The sequence below is a fragment of the Apteryx rowi genome, unplaced genomic scaffold (genome assembly GCF_003343035.1).
Source record: "Apteryx rowi isolate R43461 unplaced genomic scaffold, aptRow1 scaffold_2, whole genome shotgun sequence".
NCBI lineage: Eukaryota > Metazoa > Chordata > Aves > Apterygiformes > Apterygidae > Apteryx > Apteryx rowi.
The window spans coordinates 4,772,976-4,796,034 of NW_020448307.1; positions in this window are offsets into that span (position 1 = coordinate 4,772,976).

Genomic DNA, 23,059 nt, shown 5'->3' on the forward strand with positions numbered 1-23,059 from the left:
TAGCAGCATTCGCTCATGACGGGTGAGCCCTAATTTATTTCCACTGCAAGAGGATTTGGAGTCATGTTTACCCTATAAATAATGTTTAAATTGTAATTTCACTAAATACCTTTATTCTGTAGGAAAAAATAAATTGCTTTCTTCTTTCATTCTGCCGAAGAATCAGTAACACATCTTCAGGTCCAATGGTGTCATTTGTTTTATATAGTGTATCTGTATTTCTCTATATATTTTTATCAACAGAAAGATGATTCATTGATTGATGCCTGATCCTAGCATGGCTAACATCTTCAAAAATCTGTCAGAGCCGAGGAGAGCCATCACAGCCATATCCACTGCGAGGTGACACAGAGCACCCCCGTATGGGACAGCTTGTAGCATTTTGGGGAATGTGCCGTCATGGCATTTCCTTCTAGGAGTACCTCCTCCAGCTCATAAGAAGGGAAGAGATGCTCTTTCCCACATGAGCGACAGACAAAAAGTGATCGAAATCATACTCCAAAAATGCTAATATGGAGAAGGAGGGAGAAAGCCCTTGTTTCCCTGGAGAACACACCAGGAACTCTCCGAAGATTCGGTGTGATATACCAGCACGTGAGTGGGTGTGCATGGGATTTGGTGTTGCACATGAAGTAAGTGAATTCCTATCTCAACCTTTACCCAAAAAGCCTCAAATGTGTGTTTGGTCAGATATTAAGCAGAGCAAGTCAGTGAACAGATGACTTCTCATTTGTGACTCCCTCATTTTTCTAAATCTCTTAACAGAGGGCATCGGAGTAAATTAAAAATAGGGACTATTGCCGACAGATACTGTGGCATGTGCATTGCTGTCCCAGCGATTTCCCAGAACGAGCTGTCATTTGTATTCTCTCTGTGCTGGTAATGTATATGGCTTCATTACGAAGTGGCTGACCTTTACCGAGCAGACTGTCAGAAGGAAAAGGTTTCAGCTTGACGATTCCTGGCTCCGGAAAGGCTACGTAGTGACTTGCTGCATTCCTGAGAGAAAGGCAAGCTGCAAACACATCCCTCAGAAATCCTGCTTCTTATTCGGAAGGCACGTACCAGGGCGCTCACAAACTTTTCTCTCATGATGCTTGAGACGGACAAATAGTGGCTGGTTCTTTTGAATGCACAATTATTATTACACTAGCTGGCTGTTAGGTTTCCCCAGCAAAGGAATGGGATGCTAATGGGATTTGTTTTAAAAGATTAATTTTTAATAGGAATTTGGCATTTGATGCCATCCTATTAATTTTCAGAATAACACATTGTGACAAGCCTGCATGAATTTTACAATAATTATTCCACCAAAAGCCCTTCCTATCCTTTTACAGCCATGTTAGTCAGATGCAACTTCAGAACAATAAACAAATAATATCTGATACTGTGTGGCAGTAGGAATTTAACAAGCTAGTCTGTTTTAGCCCATAGGGATATGTCAGCCAGCAAAGGGCTGATTGATGTCTCAGATTCAGGCTTGATCTCTTAAACAAGCAAAAATATTAACCTTGAATCCAGGAGATATGGAGCATGTCATTTTAAATAAACTTTAAAAAAACCCCTATTTGTTAAAGTCTGCTTTCAAGAATTCAGCAGAGAGGTGAGAAAATTTTCCACCATTGAGCGAATTTGCTGGAGCACAACGCAAGCTTGTAGCAATGCTAACAAAAGCAACATCACCTGTTTTACAAGCAGGTGTATCACAAACACCGTCTGGAAAAAAACATTTTGAAGGGTATCATTTGGAGTTGCTTTGGCTGGTATGAATACCTAGAGCAGAGTAGTGCAGGTTTAGCGATGAATAACAGAGCAGGCAAACTTGTCGGCTTGGTGCGTTGGAGAGCAGGCGGTGAGGAGAGGACAGCCCTGTGCTGCCCAGGTTGGAGGGAGGATCAGCTCCAGCAGCTGTGCTCGCCCCTGCCACACCGGGCAGCCAGCCTAAGAACTGGCATCCATCTTCAGCCAAAAAAATCCCCCCTCAAACAATCCAAAAAACCTTCACAAGGAAATCGAGGAATTATTGATACGAAGAGAAGTGAATCAAGATGCTTGCAAAGATGAAACAAGTGCTTTCTCCTATCCCAGACAGTCAGAAGAGCTTTAGGTTGGGTCATATTTGGTCATTGTCCATAAAGAAAACATAAGATCATGCCACAGGCTCCATGCCCAGCTATCGGGGAAGGACTTCCATGAGCTTCAGAGATGTGCTTTCGCTCAGTCTGGAGGGCTGAGCTTCCTGTTTCACTACAATTATCTACCACGAAGACTAACATCATAAGGCCTTAGCTTTTGGCTATGGGAAGTTATCTTAATAGCTGAGTCATTTGGCTTAAAAATGTATTCCTTTCTAGAGTGCTGCTACAGGTGAGACAGGCTTGAAGAAGAGCAAAGTGCAGAAGCTTCAGTTCAGCAGGTCCCATTATTGCCAAGTTAGAAAGCCTAGAAAATAATGGGTTGCAGAAGAACATTGGCTTAACCTTAACTACAGATGTATTGCCATAATTACGGATGTTGTTTATTTGCAGAGCCAAGTCTGTTTTGTGACTTTTTCTCTGCTTGAATTAATGAAAGAACTCAGCAGCCCCATTGACTGAGCAAATCAGCAGCCATTTAAGTGCATCCTGTCAGCAGAAGGTAATTTTAATGCTAGGCCAGTGGTCTCTCACTAATTAAAAAACACATTTATTATTTGTTTTTGGGATTCTTTCCAAGAAGGAAAATACAGTTCCAAAAGGTTTTCAGAGCAGATTGCCTTCAGCAGCCTAGTGCTGCTTTTTTGGCCAACAAAAGAAAGAACGAGGTGGGGGGGAGGAAGAGAAGTATGAGGAGGAACAAAAAGTGTTGAAAACCTCAGATTAGTCTCAACACTGGAAGAGAAACAAATCAATGTCAGGAATTAGAAAAAGAAATGACAAGGAGAGAAGAGAAAAAGGAGCAGAACAAACCCAAAAAAGACAAAACCCAATTGATTGGGAGGGAAGGTATCAAAAGTCAGCTGGGTAACTGGTGGATAATGAAATAGGTACAAAGCTGGGAGAAGTGGGTCTGGAGACACCATCACTGGTGTCACTGGTGCTGCCAGTATATGCTTTTCTCTAAGGAAAGGCTGGAGAACATTTGTCAGGAGTGACATTGGTATGCTGGATCCTCTTTCAGGGTGGAGATGGTAGGATGAGCCCTGGAGGTCTCTCCTTGCTTGGTTTGTGGCCAGGTCTCCTAAGGTTCCCACTGGCTGGCTGCCTCCCACTCCTCCCAGACTGCTTAGGAACCACAGCTGTGTTTAGCCACGGACAGCAGAGTGGACACCTCATGGGTAAGACCTTCTCACAAGTTTCTTGGCAGTCAACACAGGAGGCAGCCAGCTGAGGGAAAAGCTGAGAGACCAGTTCTGCTTGGCCTGCAAACTGGCCAATGTCATGTATATACTGGCCGGCACATGCAGAGCTCAGGCCCAGCTGCAGCCAGTGCTGCTGGTGTCCAGCTGTGTTTGTTCAATGGGCAGATATCCGGTAAACATATCTTTCCTCCGGGAACTCAGGAGGAACTCCATGGTACTTCCATGATAAGTACAGCTAACAGTACAACAGCTGTCAATGAAACGTCATCAGTGTGCATGCGAGCCGGGGACTTCAGGTAGGTGCTTTGAAACCTGAAACAGCAATCCTTATCTCTGTCTCTGAAATTCCTCCTCTAGCAGTATCTTCCCTACTAAGAAATGGGATATTGCAAAGCCCCACAAGTATTTCTTCAGCCATCTGAAATGTTGCTGAGAGGTAGAGGAAGAGGAGCTCTTGGTCCCAGCTTCTGCTTTCTCTGGCCAAGCAGTGTCTCTGCAAGTCTCTAGGCTGCTTCTGCGCAGAGTGCTGCTCTCAAAAGGCTTCTTTTGCCATGTTTTAGCTTCTCCTTTTCTTTTTGCAGGGAGGAGAGAAGGAAGCAGAGGGTGTGGGGTGCTTGGCAGTGACAGTGACTGATCTGTGGTTGTTCCTTGGTGAAGTTTCCAGTGGCACACTCTAGCAAGCCACTGCTCTACCTGTTTTCATCGCTGTTATTTTTCCTTCAAGCCAAAGGTTCATCAATACCACATGAACGCATTAACTTTTCAAAGAGCAGCTGTGACTGGACATGACTTTGCTCACTGAGCAGAGAAGCTTTTGTGGGGTCTGTTTGTTCTGTGTGGACCTCATGTCTTTTCCTGTCACTGCAGGAGATGCAAGCCTGCATCTAGCCATAGTTTCTGATTTAAGTTTAGCTCCCAGTAGAATAAAGACCTGCTTCTCTTTCATACGAGGTGTCAGGCAGGAGATTTGAGGATGGAGGGAAGAAAATGTAACAGCTCTTCACATTGTTTCTGAAGAAAGAAAATAAAGCAACACAGTAAAATCTCAGATTTTCTTACTGCTTGATGCTACACCTACAGAAGTCAGAGGAAAATCTACCAGGGACGTCCACAGAACCATATTTAGTGTTAATGTAGGCACTTTGCATATGATATTGTCCAGTACCCTGCCAAGTGGCCACAAGGCTGGACCATATTTGGCAGCACAAGGTTTGTAGGCAGAAAAAAATCTTTTATCAGATGATCTCATATTAGTGGAAAATTAGGAAAGCTTCTCAGTATCCAAGCGCTTGTGAGTAGGAGCAGCAAGTTTCAAAGCTAACTAGAAGTTAAGAACAGTTGTTAAGAGCTTAAATGGATATGTGTCCCTTAGACCATTTTAGAAAGAAGACTAGCAGGTGTTGTACTTGTGCATGGTTAGAGAGTTGTCCCTCTCTTCCTTTAAGGCAGGACTGGAGGTGAAGGGATTGCTCCACAGTCATTTTGTGCTGAGCTGCTGAGAGCCAAGGCTATCTGGAAAGCCTGTTACTGAAAGTCCTGCTTCATTTACCCCGTCTCCTCTGGATCTCCGTGGCTGGGAGCACTCTAAACCAAGATGGCAGGAGGTGCGTATCCGCATCCCAGGTACTTTCACCAGTATGGGTCAGACTCCTGCAACCTTCTTGCCCACTGTTGGCTGGAAGGGTCAGACAAGAAGTGGGATGTAAACTTTGGTTTCCCCTGAACTCCAGCTGCCTCCAAACAGCCCAGCTAACCCAGGGCAGGATATTCCAGTTAATTAGACCGGCACAGTGCGGTGCTTCGCATGACTCACTGGGAGCAGTTAGTGGCTGCTGGGTCAAGGCAGTGTGGGCAGCTGCTTCCTCCTTGGGATAAAGCGGGAGCTGAGCTGGGAGACGCAGGGCTTGGCACACGTGGGGAGCTGGCAATGGTTGGGAAATTCTCTAATCTGGCTCGGATTTGCATTTGGGACCTGCTGCCCTGAAATGGCAGGGTATTTCACACCTTCCAACTTTCACCTGCTCATTTGCAACTTTGAGTGCAATCTTTTTTTCCCTTTTTAAGTCAAATTTGTTCTACTTTCAGGTCTTGCAGCAGAAGAGCCAAATGAGTGAAACCCATGCAAACCCTGCCCAGAACAAACCAGCCTCATTTGTCATGCCAGACATATTCACTGAATAAATGCTGCTGGAGCCTCAGAGGCCCTGCTGTTGGGTCTGGCTGCCTGAGAGCTGTACACAGATGTAAAGAGCCCGCCAGGATCCCCCTCTTCTCAATGCCCAGGTGTTTCTCACTCTCTTTACCAGGATTTACCCCAGGACAACACTCGGTGCCTTTTACTTCTTATTTCTCAGACCTAATGCAAAATGAGCTTTGACATAAACTCACAACTTCTCCATCCTTCTTCTTGTTCCTATAACCCCTGGGATCTTTGTGGAAGGGGAAGATGGTGTTGAGAATCCATGCCTATCACAACAGAATGAGTTTCCACAGTTTTTCACTGCTGCGGAAATAGCCTCAGGAATCCCTTAGGATTCCCAGGTGAGTATGGACAGAGAAGGAGCCCTGAGCTGTGTGGCTATGTGCAGTTTGATAAATGTTTAGGTGAATTCCCTACTATCATTTCGCTCCACTGGAGTTTCTTCTCTTTGATTTTGAAGCTAATGGCCAAGAGTAGTAAAGAGTTACCAATGATATATTCAAATGTCAGATTAAAGGCACGACATGGCTTGTGTACTGCAGACTAGTGACCATTGTTATATTAGAGCATTTGCTTGATTGTACTGTTCATGTTTTCCTCCTTCCTTTAATTAGCAGGGAAATCAAAATCCGCTTTTGAAACAACTATAGACAATGCCCATTTCTAATGGAGCCAGGTATGGCCAGATGCTCAGCACCTCCTGTGTGATTCTGTGCTCCTACTGAAAAGGGCAGCCAGCACAGTGCAGGATGGGGCCCTATGTTAGCATAAGTTACCTAGGAAACTAGCCTCTTCTACAGAAATCGAGCATCTGTTTCTATTAGCAACAGCAGCCTGCTCCTGCACACAAGTGTGTGTGCGTGCACGCATGTGCACTCCTCATTGCTAGATTGCATTTGGTGGTGGGCTTTGGTGAGTTAGTGAGCCTGTGTGGCATTGGGTAGGAAAGGAGTTGCCACTGGAGAGAAAATTGCTGTCGTTAGGGGGCAAACGGAGGGGGTGAGAGGCGAGCACCTTTCCCATATTCATGCTATGTAACAGCTGGGACGCCGTCTCTGCAGCCCGCGTACACACTCCCTACGAAACCATTGCGGTTCTGGAAGCTAGAGACAGGCTTGCCGGTTTGCGAGGAGCAGAAATAACTCATGCCCCACTGTGTCCCAGGAAAGGGCAGGCCCTTTTCAACCAGCGTTTGCATATTCAGAAAACGTGTCTTGGCCAGCAAGGAAAGAACTGCCGCGTGGGTTAGCAGAGGAGTGAGGTGACACGGGAAAGCTCTTTGGGGGCAGTTCTCTTTCAGAAACAACAGAATGCTGCCAGTATGCGCCTTGCAGCTGATCCTAGTAGGTACACAGAGATGGAAGGGTTGTTGTCTTCACCTTTCACTGTCAAAAGCGCTGTGCTCAAAGTCTACAGCCAAATTAGAGTGGGATTGGCTCAGACCTGTTGAAGTCAAGGCTCTCATCCACGTCCGCAGGCTGGTGGAGCAAGCCCAGGGTGAGCTCTCCGTTCCTGGATGTCAGTGCATCTGCTGCCAGTCATCCAGAACAGCACAACATGGACCTGCTGAAGGAGAGCTGGATGCGGGAGGGTGAAACTCTGCAAAACAAGCAAAATTCCAATGAAACGCAGATGTATGCCCTTGTCCACAACACCAACAGACCAGCAAAGATGAAAGGCAAACCTCTCACTGGAGAGTAGTTGCAGAGCAGTTTTGAAAATGTTACCCTGTTTTGCCAGGAGGAATTCTGTTACATGTTTCAAGGAGACTTTTAAAATTACCTTCAGAAAATAGGTTGCACTTGCCCAGAGAAATGGTGTGTGGAAAGACTAGGGTAATAATCACCAGTGTGATGAACATCCAAAGTGAGGCACAGTCTATATAAACACGTTTAATTAAAGAGGTGCACATTTTGTTCTGGTGGGAAAAAGTTGTTTGTATCTATAAAATATCAGTGTATTTTTGTTAAAGAAAACAAACTCATGTAGGTCAGAGGATGCATGAGGTGAAAATATCTCGAGGTTTATTTCAGCTTCTGACTTTTCAGTGCATATAAATATTACTCCTACAAAGCGGAACTATCATTTTCTGCAATATTAAAACTAGGTTCTTCCGACTCAAAAATTTTGCACTGGAATGACTAAAACTAATCAGGTAGGGTTGTTTGGTAGCTTATAGCAAGTCTTAAAAGTCAAACTAAGCTTATAGGAACTCAGCTAAGTAGATTAACATTTATGACTCTTCGAAGCTGTCAATCCCTTGTGGAGAATTTATATTAGGCACTTTTGGATGCATCTGGCTAGTCCTTCCTGGCTGATATTGCTTGCTCACTACAAGAGTAACTAAGCATGCACGCTTTTCTTTTGTTGTGGTATTTTTAATTTCTTTTTTTTTTTCCCTTGGGAAGGGGAAATGAAATACATTGGTGTATCGCCATGGTTGCAAACTCTGAAATTCAAAAAGCAAGTCAGTTCCCTTTGTGTGTTATTAGGTTGGCCATAGCGAAATGACGGGCAAAGAAAGTATCTGAGCCTTTCAGGTTTTGGATGCTCAGTCCGAGAAACATGTAAAGGGCATAGCCAGAAGGTCTCCTATGATCTTGCTGAAGCAGCTGAAGAAACTACCTCCACTTGGTGCTTGTTGCAAATCTGCTGCTGCTGCTAACTGCTGTCACAGCTGAAGTTGTCCAAAACTGCATAAGGGCACCTCTCAACTATTTCTGTGCAAAATCAGCTAGTTTATTTTAACAGCCTTAATTGACGTTATCGGTGATATTGGTGACTGTAGCCCCATGAACTGAACTAGGAGGGACAGTGAGTGAGCATTCACAAGGTCAGTTGCTCCAGGCTCGTGATGGAGGCAATCTCCTCCAGCAGAGTCAATAGCAAACAGGGGTAGGGCTGGAAGTGGAAGGGGAGCAACACAAAAAACTTCTTAAATTCTTCCAGGCAAATATCCTGGGAAGAATTCTGACGAAGCACATGGAGGCTTTAAGGTGTTTTAGCCATTGTTGAAAAATGGCACGCAACAGTGATGCTTGATGTGAGTGGTACTCGATGCAGAAGTAGATGGTGACCAACTCCTGCAGTCTTCCTGCTTTCCTGATGCCGGTGAGTCTCTCAGTTTTGCTCAGGAGAAAACTTAGGCAGCAGTTTTTGGTGTAGTTGCTCAAGGATCTTACCTGTATATGTTGTAACAAAGCAGTCGAGAAGATTAGGAAATGCTGCTGAGACCTCTCATTTTACTTCTCCTACATTCTTGCCTTGCTGTTGCTGTTTGGTAGCTTTCAAAGCAGAATATTTTCTGTTTTTCTTTTCCAGTGCTGATATTATTCCTTAGTACTGCCGTGTAGATGATGTTCCTAAATAACTCCTCCAATGGATACTATCCATGTTCTTCTCAATACAGCAGATGGTAACTAGGAAAATACACTCCTGTGGATCCTTCCGCAGAAAAATATCACAAGGCCATATGAGTCCTCTACATCACTGATGGAGGGGCTGCCCTCCGTGCTTCTGGCTGTCTTTGGTTTTCACTGAGTTGGGAGGGAATGCACAATGCTCAGCACCTCACTGGGCTCAGGCTGCTCCGTGACAAAGGAGATAGATATCATTCTGCTCAGGTTTCACTGCCATGGTATCCATCTATAATCACCTTCATCGTTTGCAGTGAGAATACACTAGCACTGTTAGGAACCATCTGTCTGGAAATGAGCTTTTCCTAAACAGCTAAATGTTCTGCCTCCTAGATGAATTATTATGAATGTGTTTATAGTTATTTGCCTAATTGCAAGTGCCTCCGCAAATGATTTCCCTGGAACTTAATGGTAAAAAAAAATAACATCTGAAGCTATAGTAATGGAAATATAATGCAACATGATAAGAATAATAACACCAAGACTGATCTGAATGGGATTAATATCTCAAGATCCCAATCACAGGCAAGGATAGTTAGGATATGCAGGAGCTTACAGTGCAGGGAACTACTCTAAACAGTATTCAATGTGAACGGGCAGCAGGCAGAGAGCACAGGCAGAAGGGCAGATCATGAGGACATTAAATAAAAGAAGTGTACTGCAGGGCAGCAAGTAGTAAGGACCCTTTTTTAGAAGCATTGTCAGGCTAGGGGTTGTGAGTAGGCACAGCCAGAAAGAAACCACAAGTTTATATTTGTTTTCACTGGACAGTTATTCCTTCTTTTTATATATATATATAGTGATAGGTACTCTGCATAAGGTATCCTAAATTTCTTTATATTTTTCTTCTAAGATTGAGAATTGCAGGCCTCCCTTATAGTGAGGTCTTGTGTCCGTGCTGTGACTGTCTTGGAAGTACTGCCAGGGCATAAGGCTATCATTCCCATCTTCATAGTGATAAGCCACATTAACTGCCGAATGAAGGATCACTGCTTCTCAGGCTGCAGAACAGTTACTCTTTGCCTGTTTGGTTCTCAGATTGCTGCTATCCACATGACATGCAGAATTTCTTACAAATATACTGACCATTTTACCTAGAAGAGTATCTTGTAGGATGAACAGTAGCTGGCAGTGCCCGGAGGGCAGCAGTGGATAGTGTGACTTTGTGCTGTCACCTGCTGCTATGCTGGAGAAGCCACTGATGCAGCTGAGTGAGAACTTTGTGCAGGTCCCCTGTGGGCATCTACTATTAGCCAGGAGGCAGGAGGCATGTGTGTACTGGGAACTTCAGAACAGGAGGTTTTATTTATGGAAAAGGGGGATCCAGGGACTGTTCAGCATGGACGTTTGGGCCTGTACAACAGCAGGTGGTCTGGGACTTGGAGCAGTTTCTAGCCAGCAGGATTTGACCCTTCACATTATTCTTCAGCTTATTTTGTCCTGTGCTTTGGATAAAGTCAAAGTACAAGTCAAAGTCAGTAACTACTGACTTGCCTGGGACACATTCTTGCTAGACTGTTAATTTATCTTCTTGAAGAACAGCTTAATTCTTAAAATTGTTATGGCCGCTCCAAGCAATGTATGCATTATTTGATACTTGGTACAAAAATTGTAAAGAAATTCTTTGTGACTTGCCTATTTTAGAGAAGTCATGGATGTTTGTATTGACTGGCGAACTGAATTACTTTAATTTTAGTAAGAGTGATATGAGATAATAACAAGTATCATTTCTGTCCGGATAGCAAAGCTGAGGGATGAGGCACTTTCTAATAGCTCTCACTTAAGACTCATTAAGAGACAACAACAGGGCAAGTAACCTCGGTGGCTCCAGCCTGCTTACCTGGGGAAGACTAAACCATTTTAAAAAGACGGCTTAGGAGGAACCAGACTGAGTTTGTGATTTGATGATGCAATAAATCTAGGTTTAGGGCTCTGCTGGATGTGAAGCACTGATCTAATAGAAACTCACTCTGCCGCTTAAGAAATTTTGGATTGATTAACTTTATCTCATGGGGTGACATCTGTCCTCCTCCAGCTTCCATAAAGTCAATGTAAACGCTGGATAATGTGGCAGAAATGCAATTACATGCTTACCTCTGATCTAGCTCAAATTGGTGCTGCTGTCTTAGGGGGTAGGCACAGCTCTAGTATTAATGGTTGTGAAACTAGCCTGAGGGCTCTAGAGAGCTACAGAAAGGACCAGGGAGGAGAGGAGACCGTAAATTGTGTGAGTGTTGTTCAAGGGACTTTGAGAAGAGCCAAGCCTCGACTACACTGAGAAGCCACTGAAGTGGGTGATAGACCCAGGACCTGGTCTCCATTCAAAGCAGAGTACTTATTTCTAAATAAAGACTATTTCCATCTAGAATATAGTGTCCTTAGAGGGGATTTGTATGGAGCAGCTGTATAGCAAGAGTTATTCAGCATCATTACGGCGAAGTAAAGCCCTTTCCGAAATCCAAACGCAGCAGGTACCGTGGGATGGGTGGAAGGCGCAGAGGTGACGTTAACCAGGCCAAGGGGACATTTGGCCCCTGTCTGAGAATGCTTCTGTTTATAAATTCAGCATCCACTTCCCAGGAACATATTTTTGATGTTGACTTACGACATCCTCTTTCTGAGAACACCCCAGCCTCCTAGCTTGTCCATCAGACAATAGAAGGAAAACAAGCACAATGGATGCATGTGCTAAACACTTTAATGAGCACTTCCACACCATTCTCCAGTATTTCCCCACATCCTCATGAGTCAATAAGCACCTCATGCAGCTTTCTAGATAGTGTGTCTTAAACTGATACAGTTACGGAGTAGCCCAAACGTTAGCTCTCATTTACTGAATATCTAATAGACATCTGAGCTTGGTTTGCTCCGTTGTAGTCTCTCTATATAATTTTACTAGTAATGCCTTTGCCTGTGTAAGCTTTCTACCATAAGCTTGTGCCATCTACCTATGCTTAAAATATTTTAGATACAGTTATACAGAATCACAGAATCACAGAATCACTGAGGTTGGAAGGGACCTCTGGAGATCATCTAGTCCAACCCCCCTGCTCAAGCAGGGTCACCTAGAGCACATTGCACAGGATTGCATCCAGGCGCATTTTGAATATCTCCAGAGAAGGAGACTCCACCACCTCTCGGGGCAACCTGTTCCAAGTACAAGTTTATGCAAAAAGTATTGTGACAAATTTTGCACAAGTGTGCATCTGCATGCACATGCGCAAATGCACACCCTATTTATCTGCACCTGCACACAGAGAAAGGCCTTTGAATTTGTTGCCCTGTGGCTCTTGAGGATGTGTATCTCTCAATTGTCTCCAGTTGGTTGTGAATAGCGAGATAATGATAGCACACAAATCTCCAGTGATTATGTTTCAGTTTTCATTGTCATCCATCATAATATCCTTGTCCAGTAGCCTTTGTCTTGTTGTTCTATGATGCACAGAGCATTCAGTACGAAGTGGTGTAAGTTCTGTATCAGAAATAATAGTTGCTTGGGACAATCTTATGTGCTGGAGACAACAGGGCTTTTGAGTTAGAACTGATATTATGCATTGTATCTGGGATCCTTTCATGTCCAACTTTCCCTCAAATATTTAGCTCAGATAAACTTATGCTATTTCCAAACTGCCCAGTCTTTCTCTTCCAGGCCACACTCCTTGGGAATAATTTTTGTGATTTATGTAAATGGCAAATTATCAGGTTTCAGAAATTTTATTTATTTTTTAATATTGTTTATACACACTGAGGAACCAGTAACAGGATCTGGAGCAAGGGATGTGGATCACAAAGCCTCAGAAAGAACAGAGATAGGAGTAAGAAGACTTAAGCTCCATTCTTTTAAGCATTAATAAGTAGAAAATGTGCTGCTTTGGGATGAAATTCTGCCTCCATGGTCAATGGGGCCAATCCATTGAGGCTAGCTATTATAATAATGTAGGGTTGGCTTTGAGATGTACTTTGGTGGTACCAGCTCAGGAACTGTTCTGATTATTTCTGCCTCTCTGCTGACTCAAGGGCTTATCAATGGCTTTGTAATTATTTGAACCTGTGAAAAGCTCATATTTCAATATATAAGAATTACATTTCACTTAGTATTTTCCATCATGCTTTAGCATATGCTAAATGCCCAACATATTTGCATGCTTTGGAAGCATGTGATTTCGAATATAATTCAGGGTGAAAATTCAGAATTAGGACTCATAGGGATTTTTTTCAACACAATAGCTTTGCAGAAGACTTCTCAAACTGGGAATGCACAAATATAAGCAACATTTCTACTGGGAAAGTTGAAGGGCCACAGAAAGTAGATTGCTTGGGATGTGGGAAACCAGCATGGACTGCTGTTCTTCACGCTGCCTTTTCCTCCCATCTCTGGGGAATGCCTTAATGCTGTTTTTGCTATTCTGGGCTTGGTTTCTCACTCAGATGAACCTGCTTTCTTATTGGAGGAGGGACTTGAACCTGAATCTCTCAGTCTACAGCCATGTTATTAAAATCAGAAATGCTTCCCAGTTCCTGGCTCTGGGCACCTCACCTCAGCAACGTCCTGTCTCCTCCTCCCCCTTGTATACTGATTTTCTTGCAAAGGCAACCCAAGACTGTGAGTGGGAGCTGTGATCGTATTTTTCTGATCTCTGCCAAGTGCTGTGATGTATCTCATGCACTTCTAAGTAATGCCCCACAGACTGCTTGCTTGCCCCTGCTGTTTGTTATACAGGAGGCTTCCTTTCATTTTTGTGTGAAAAAAAGGAGAAACATTTTTAGAAAGTTTTTGACTTCATCCTTCTGCCAAACCATACTTTCGTGAATCTTTTTGAAGGCCAGGAAACTTTGGCAGAAAGGAAGTGTTCCCCATTGCCCTTTTGCGCTTTAATCAGGCTGCTTTTCCTTGTTATTTGTACAATAATCTCCAAATTGTAGCTTGGTTGGCAGCTCAGCATCACTAGCAGTTTCTCCTATATCATTAATATTTTATTTATGTTTTATTACATTTTGCATCAGTCTCCATGCCAACAGCTCCTACCAGAAGCAACGTATGATAGAATAATTTAGATCTTCAGTGATAAGGGACCTTTTTTTTTTTTTTTTTTGATAGCATCACTTAGTCAGATTCATTTTCTCCTCTGTTTTACAGTATCGCAGAGCCAAGGCTGGATGCATTCCTCTTCTGTCTCTGTACCATGGTTATGGCAGCATCCAAAGAGGACACCTCTTCACACAGCAGGAATCCAGGTTTAACACTTGCTGAAGCTGGGATCAAGTGGGCTCCCTCTCATGTTGGTGCGCAAGCTGCCAGCTTTGTCACCTGCCCCGGCATCTGGGAGTGCTGGCAGTAGGATAATCTCCAGTCGGAGGCTGCCTTTCAAACGCCTGCCCTCAACAGGATCAGGGCAGCGGTTCAGGAACATTTCCTACTGTTGCCTTTCCAAAGGCAAATGAGTTTCCAGGCCAGCCTGCTGGCAGCTCTTATGGCCAGACAAACTACTGGGATCCTTGAGTCCAATCCCTGTGTTTTGCAGGGGTATGTCAGCCGGTAACACAAAGCCCAAGCCTGCTGCATGGAGAGACCTCACGGTGAGAAAGGAAAGGAGGGGAATCTCCCTTACACGTGCTGCTCATGCTGGGAGAGTGTAATCCGCAGCTGACCCCAATTCTGTAGGGAAAGGCAGTGCCTTTTTTTAGAGTGGATGATAATTCTGGGAAAAGACAAGGTTTTGGGTAGAACATCCATTCCTCAGGACACTTACAACTCTTGCTTATAGCATTATGCTATTATGACTATACCACCATTACCCGTCTCATTCCCACGTAAATATAATCCACGTAATTATTTGTTTTCCTTTTTATAGTATTTATCTGAACTGCAGGTTCCTATCTGTTTCAGCTACTAGCAAGCAAATCCCTCCAATTTTGGATTAGTGAAGAAGCCATTGAGAAGGGAATACAGAGGTCCACTCAGCTCCATTTTAACCTTTCATGGGATTGTCATAATTCTGATTTCTGCTGTAGATTTGTTGAGATCCATGTAAAGTGTCTTCTAAGAGACTTATCCAGTGTCTGCACTGAATGTCCTACAAGGCAAAGGTTGTTGGAAGTTATCTCATGTGTATCACACCTGAGCCGGATTGAGCATTACATTTGTTTTTCCAGCCTTTTATAACTATCCAAAAGAAAGAACAAGGAATGGTATTCAACCCTTCCTTTTCTCTTTGCCCAGTGGTTACAGGACTAGCCGGGAAGCAGGGTAAGTTTCCCGTGCTTCAAGCTGATATGATTCAAACCTACATGTCCCTTGCAAGAGGGGACCACTCTGCTGGGACTGGATGACTTTAGTGCTACCCTCTCTGGGATGCTCACAACAGCACCAGAAAAATGCAAAGACCAATAAGAAATAAGTTAAAAACTGAGTAGAAATGGAAAAGAAATGTAAATCACTCAGGTTTAAGTAAGAAGGATTAGCAGGAAGGTACAGCCTAAAAGGGATGGAGTATCCAGAGAAAGAGCAGCAGAAAAGCTTGAGGATGTTTCTCCATGCACAACAAAAAATGGCTACAAGGGACACCTGCAGGACTGCCATTTGAAATGTAAAGTCTGAATAAAATAATACTGCAGCAATTAGGATAATCTGATGCCACAGAGGAAACATATGTAGCACTAAAAAAGCACTTTAAAGACTCCTGAGGCCTGGCAAATTCAAGTTTTCTTCCACCGTATTCTTAAAATCCCAAGTCCTAAGACCCAGGAACAGTATTAATCAAAGGTGTAGCCAAAGGCAGAGATCCAGGAATCATGACTGCCTTCATGAGCCTCTGTGCTAGAAGGGATTAAAGAAAAATGAGTTTACTGGAGGGACTGTGTGTTAGCACATATCATCCCAGAAGCAATTTGTCAGTATATAACACCTCTATGTGAGCAAAGGAGAAGGAAAAGAAAGACCTAGGCAACAACCTTATCTTATACACAGGGCTGCAGTGATTTTCTATGCCAATTAATGCTAGCTAAGACTATATCCCTGGCGATCACACAGCAAGCACTATAGCCAAAATTTCCTAGGTTGACATTACAGATGTGTTTGCAGACTCGCAGTATCAGCCCTGTTCATTTACTTCTGTTTCTTTTATTAAAAATCCACAGTGGGAAAGAAACTGGTGTGTCTTCCTGGCACTTCTATATTGAAGGAATACCCATCTGTTTCAGCAAGTCAAATCTATTATCTGTCTTGCTATGTATTTTCAGTTATGTTCTTCATGAAATATATGGGTGACGGCTTTGCTTATTTTTCTCAACTAGCCATTCCTTTACAGATCAAATTACAAGCAGCCCTATAACTTTCTGACATGGCAAGATGATAAAAGACCTGCAGAAGTGTCATGCAGTCTCTGCTGTGAAATCTGTCAATTTAAGAGGTTCCATCCTGGTCCTGGCAGCGGTGATTTTTGATGCCCTCTTAAAATGCACTTCTATTTCTGCTCTGACAGGTATTGGAGAAATAAATGAAATCTGAAATCCTCTGTGCCTGTGGGAGGTCATTAGATGATTCACTGGCTTTGAGGGTGCTAGCAGCCGTCCTCTGCTCGTGTCCTGTGTTGGTTTAATGGGTAGTTTGCAGCAGTGGGATCATTGCTATATTTTGTAGTTTTGTTCTATTATTAACTATTAAAGGAGAATTAGGCTGCAGACAGCTTTGTCTTAAACTACCAGTTCCTGTATTTATTGGCACCACCTGGGGATTAAAACAGAGGCTGCCACTCTGCAAAGTTATCCTCAAAGCAAGGGAGATATAATGAATACTTGATCAAAGCATCCTCCGTTCATCCCATTGTGTCGTAATTATAGACAGAAACATTTTCTAAACAGGAAGCTTTGGCTCCGACGCTGAGGGGAAATGAGCAGTGCGGAGGCTTTGCTCTGAATGGCAGGAGCAGGCTGGGGAAGGCAAAGCCATTCCCTGAAGCTGTTCAGAGACGGGAAACGCTTGACAATCACGACAGCCTCTTCCAAGAAAAAAGGCCACTGCGAAAGGGTCTGCAATACTCTCTGGGGGAATTAAGTGCTCCGTGCTTACCAGGACTGCCAGGTTACTCACGCTGTCCTGGACCACGCTCATAAAAAAAGTTCTTTCAATGGCCCTTTGGGATTCTTTCAGCTCCTGCCGTGGCTGCTGGGCATATTTTTGCCTCTCCAAAGACTGATGGAGGCCTCTTCACCCAACAGGAAACATACTTATCTCAAAGATAGCACGATACTTTCTCCTTTGGAAGAAAAGTGAAAGAGACCATTGGATCTAGGATGATATATCAAATCCATAGCAAAATCACTAGTCCTTGTTCCTAGCACACATGTTCTTTTTGTGTGCAGTTAACAGGGTTGAAAATGCACAGTAAATCATTTAAGTATCATGGGGCTTGGCTGAGATGTGTGAGACACCTCTAAAATTTACAGTGCTTCTCTCTTTTGCATTGCAGAAAGCCTGCAGCTGCTCAAGCCTACGTCAGTGGCGTCCTGAGCTTATCCCATACCTGGTGCACATTTCCTTAGGCAGGTAAGTCAGCTACGCAAGAGTGGCACAACCTTTCCAGCACTCTACGTAACACACTTTGAACTCAGCTGAATTAGGGCCAGTCTTCACTGAAGTAGTCTGAGGTGCATCCATCAGCGGCAGCATTTTCAATGTCAGGTGATATCTTCCAGCCACATCAGGTCCTGGGCTTGGAGAAAGGTCACAAAGGTTTCCCTCAAGCACTGATGAACAACCTTGCCCCTTTCTCCCCCTCTCAAGCTCCTGCTGTCTTCAGATGTGGCTCCAGTTTGAGCAATTATCATGCTGAAAGGTGGCACTTTCAGAAAAGGTGAGTGTCTGTAGAACTGCTGATTGAACTTTCATTGGCATTAATGTTAAGCACATTTGTGCTACCTGGCTGCAGGCCAGTCCAGGTCAGCACGTGCCCACTCTGTTTAAGCCAGTGATTCTCCATCTGTAGTCTAAGGTAAGTCAAACCCTGGAACCAGATGGCCTTTATGGTGCTTTCAGTTCAAAGTTTGATGATAAGAATGTGTTGTGGTTAATGATAAATTTTATATTCCTCATCCAAAGAACGTGGGAACTGCTAAGGTAAACCTTAGTATAGGGCTGGGAGTGGAGCAAAACAAAACATCGAGGAGATCCATCCCTGCAACTCTTCTGTCCTCCAGGGGCTGAGCACGAGGCTGCTTTCCTCCAGCAGTGTGGATCTGTTACTAGCAGGAGTAATCCAGTACCCTTTGCTGAGAAGCTCTTGCCTGGGAATGGGAGGAAGGGCTGGATAATACCCAAATTACAACCCAACAGTGAAACCGTACCACATGATAATTATGAGTAAAGCACTGTTCTTCCAAATCACTTTATAAAACAAATCGTCCAGATGGCTGTAAGCGAAGATCTAGTCGTCAAGCTGAGTAAAGCATATTTCGAGAGCATTTACCAAGAAACATGCATAATCGTGCTAAATTATGCATGATGCAACTCAAACAGATATACACTCAGAGGCAGGAATATCACAAGTGTTAGACACCAGCAGCTCGTCCTGTCAGTCTCTTATTAGTCTTTGAGTCAGTTCTGAGATTTATGTAAGGGTATAAAACATGTAGTTTGTGTATAGAGAGGAAGAATGTCTTTTCTCTTCTACAGCTTTATAGGCACTGAAATCTTTCAAAAATTAACAGGAGGTATTCAATGCTAAGTGGCTAAGTGAAGATAAACGTTCTCTCTCTTGCTCTCTCTGTTCTTTTTTTGAGAGGAGGTGGAAAGGACAGATTTTGTTAGAGTTGGTGAGAACAAGGTTAGCTGGCTTTTCAGCTAGCACTGGTATTCCCCCTCAAGCCCCTAAGATGTCCAATTAAAACTTGCAAAAAAAAAGAACATTGAAAAAACGATACTAACAGAGGAAGGTAAAACCCAAGCGCTCTGCCAGGACTACACAGTATAAATTCACAGAGATGTTTTCCAGCCAGCTCTGCCCAGACTGACATGCTGGTTTAGTACTCGCACTGAAAGGTCTGGTAAGCGTGGAGAGGTGCGCTTGATTGCTTTCCGTGGGCGCACTCAGTAGGGTGGCTTTCAACCGCATTTGCTACGTGAATGGAGAGGTAATAGCCATAAGGTCTGTATAGCTGAGGAATGCTGGAAGGGTCTTGCTGGCTGCCTTCGGCGCTTTGTGTTTCCTGACTTCACTCCTCAAACTGAAACTAAAAGGCTTTCAGCCGGGACCACCTCCACAGTCCATAATATTATGGAAACTGCTGAAAACTAGCTCCCCCCGGCATTAGGACAGAAATGAGGCTTTATATTAGCATGGCCATGGAGTGTCCCACAGTGCCCTCCTGCAACTTTCAGAAGTTTCAACTGAGAAAAAAATCATCTGGAATCCGGTTTGTCCACTATGTGTCGATTTACGTAAGTAAACTTTGTGCTAAAGTACAGCCTGAGTAATGACAATTGCTTTATTTTATTTTTTTTCATAAATACAATTTTTATTAGCTGTGAAATTAAGCCCTTTCCTTAGCTGGAAGTATGTGAGCAACCTTCATGTATAGGAAAATTATAGTGGCATAGTGGAAAAATAAAACTATTAGAATTTCTTGAGGAATAAATTCAAACCCTCATTAATCTCCGTGGGCTGCATCTCATATCTGAATTTTTATAGAACGTGGGTGGTATTTTTAAAGCGCCTTGGTAGAATTGGTTGGTTTAGAGGGCTGACTTAGATGTTAATATGTTTCTAAACTGCAGTCCTGTGCCCGAATAAGATGCAGGTTGTAGTTTATTCCATGTACGTCACCAACACACCAGTGCACCCGTGGGGCAGAGGTGGCTCCGGTGTCCTGGCAATTCTTGTGCTGGAGATCAGAGTGCCTATGGGGAACGTGTGGGACTGACAAATAGAGGCTGTTGATAGACTAGTTTTGATATTTCTGATCTTCACTAATAGAGTTGTGACATGTTCTTTGTGAGTCTTTGCTTAATTCTTTCTCAAGAAACTGTTGAACTTCCCTATTTGGGACAACTCAGCTTTTCTACGGTGAAACCCCAATTAAAATTGAAGAAAGTGTAGTAAATTTGTCATCCTAATAAATCCGTATCACTACCGTCTTTCATCCCGCTCTCAGAGGATTCTCTCATTACCGACAATGCATCTCTGTATCACTGAAGATCTAAATGTCATTAATGAGGTTGTGCTGGATCCTGTGCAGGAGAGGTGCACTTGACTCCTTAGCTACAGCCTGACTCTTAAATTGCATCTGGTAGCACGAAGTTTGTTGGTTTAAACTGTCAAAATGCTAAAAAATATTTCTGACTCGTCTATGTAAGAAAATAGCAAGAAATAAACCGTTGTACTTTTGGAAATTTCAGTTATTACTGAAATGGAAAGATTTTGTGCCTATAAACTCTGCAGTTTCCAGCTATGAAGACTAAATTCCAGCTCCATGGGGCTGCATGGTAGAGAGATTCCCTGCTGGAATTTGAGAGGAGTCCCAAAGAGACTTTTGCATGGGAACAGTTGCTGGTCACCTACCATCAGATATTTTAAAATGCTTCCTATGGTACCGACCATATGATATTTGTATAATACATATTCAGAATGTACCTCACATCTAGGTACTTTATACATTTTGGTAGTAATACTATTAAAATCTGAAGGCTGGATCAAGAAAACTCTGCTAATTATGTGAGATGATAGTAGTCAGAAATATGATTTTGTTTCCAAGTTTAAAGCAATTTGGTTTTGGCTTATATCGGTATGGATCAGAGGAGAGCCCAATCTTTATATTTTGTAAATGAGTATAAATAGCTGAATCTCTGCTTTGGGGAAGCAGTAGGTAGTGATGTGGCCACAGTAGGTCCTAAATGCAAAAGCCAGCTGAAGGGAAAATTCTGCTTAGGTATCTTTTTGTCTTTGCTTTGTGCAGGTGTGAATGAGTGGACACCGAAAGCTATGGTCCACTGGTAAGTATGGTCCACACAGTAAGACAGAGATTTAACAAAAAAAACAAAAAAGAGTAAGATAGTACAAAGAACAAAATCTATTTGAGGATGAATCAAAAAATGAAGAAGTGCTATTTTTACTTTCAACAAGAAAGCATTCTAACATTTCCTTGCTTTAATGATACAGTTTAATAAAGCCAGATTCTTGTGCCTTTGTGTGTTGTTAAAGTGTGTAGGAAGGTTGCTATAATGAGCTGAAGAAAAACCTGCAAAAAGAGGGTTTTTTTTCCCCCCGTAGCTTTGGTTTTAGTTCAGAGCACCACAGGAAGAGGCAGAGCTGTGGATTACTTGTTCTTGAGCACAGCCTGCTGGTTCTGCCTGCGAAGGACAGAAAAGAGCTTGTGTATGTGCAGTCATGGCTTCTCCTCAGAAAATCCACATTAAATCATGTTCTGCCTTTGGGAATGCTTTAAAGCTACCTCAGTCACTTGGACAGGAACAGCGATGTCCATGTAGTCAGCTATGTTCAGCTAACCCTCTTTATTTAATCAGCTTCTTTATCAGCCTGGAATTCTCTTAGGTCTCCGTGAGGTTGGAAAGTGCGTGAACCCCACAGATCTTTTCTTTAAGGTAAAAGAAAAAAGTTTCTAGTTTCCTCTTTACCTTTATTCCCTCTGAAACTTTACCTTTAGTTTAACATGTAGACCTGCTCTGTTATACTAAGTCACTCTCTTTAAGTACACAACACATGGTTAAGTGTGTTTAATAAGTAATCTCTCTCAAATTGTGTCTTTCTGCTCCGCTGTGATTATTGCTTCTAACAAGGTATCTACTATCCACTCACTGTCTCCCTTTAATCTCAGTAACACTACTTTCTGGAAATCAAAAACTGCCAGGAAGCTATGTGCTGAAGTACTGCTCTTAGGCTTACTCGGTGACTGCCCTTCCGACAAAACTGGCGTCCTCTCCTGGGCTAAAGGCATGCCTAAGTGTTGTTACCCGACAGGCTCTGAGAGCTGTGACACGGATGTGGTGACACTCCTGGACTTAAGGGGAAAAAGAAAAAGAGCAAAATGAAAGTCACTAAAACATGAGCTCACTCAGCTGGCAGAAAATGCAGAGTTGGGAATTGCAGTGAGTTACTTGCTAGGGGAGAAGAGTGTGGTTTTAAGAGTAGCTTTTTGAAGGGCTGTCTGTCTTTTATCAGCTGGTTCAGGTACGATTGACAAAAACAAGCAGTGTTGTGTCTACATGCAAGTGCACACCAAGGTTCTTCATAGGATGAATGAAGTTTTGTTATCTGAGTTTGGGGTTCATTAGGCAGATTTGGCCCAGAGCACGTTTTTGTATAAAAGACACTTTTCCATAAAATCGACTTTTTGATTCAGTGGAAGCTTTTTTTTCTTTTTCAAATGAAAGCCACCTTCTGAGTTATCATAAACCCTTCCCCACAGCCCTTGCAATCAGAAGTGGTGCTGAGTACAGAAAAATGAAAAGTGGCTGGGAGACCTGCTCTAAGGGAAGGAGCACGACTGCAGTGCAGGGTGTTGCCAGATCCTGGGTACAGGTAGAGGTTTCCTTTGGGGATTTGTTGGTTGTTTTTTTGGTCCAACTTGCTATGAAGTCTGTGTGACACTCTCTTCGACATGCAGGATAACCGCTGCCCCCCGCCTTGCTTGAGCCACCTCATCCAAAGGAAGATCTGAAACGGAGGTCTCCTGCTCCTTCGCTAAGTGTTCACACCGCTACGCTGTTGTGCACAGGCCTAAATCTGCCAGCGCCGGAGGGCTAATTACCGGAGGAGAGCCCAGAATCAAGGTCAGCTACACTGGCAGGGAAATTCAATTGGGCCAGAAACCCCCGGCCCAACCTGCTATGTAAGCCCTAATTAAGCCCTTGCAGCAGAATAATTAATAATTAGTAAGAGAATTAAATATTAGTCAGTGTTATAGTAAATACTAGTTAAATATTAACAAGGTTGTTAGCTACTCATTAACCTTTTAAGCCCTTCCAAATCCTCTTTATCACACTGCAGGTTTGTGTTAAATATCTCCCTCAAATGACCTTATGTGAGTGCACTTTTGCTCTCTGCTAAAGGCATTAGTAATTCCACAACCAATTTAGTTATTTTGCCCCTT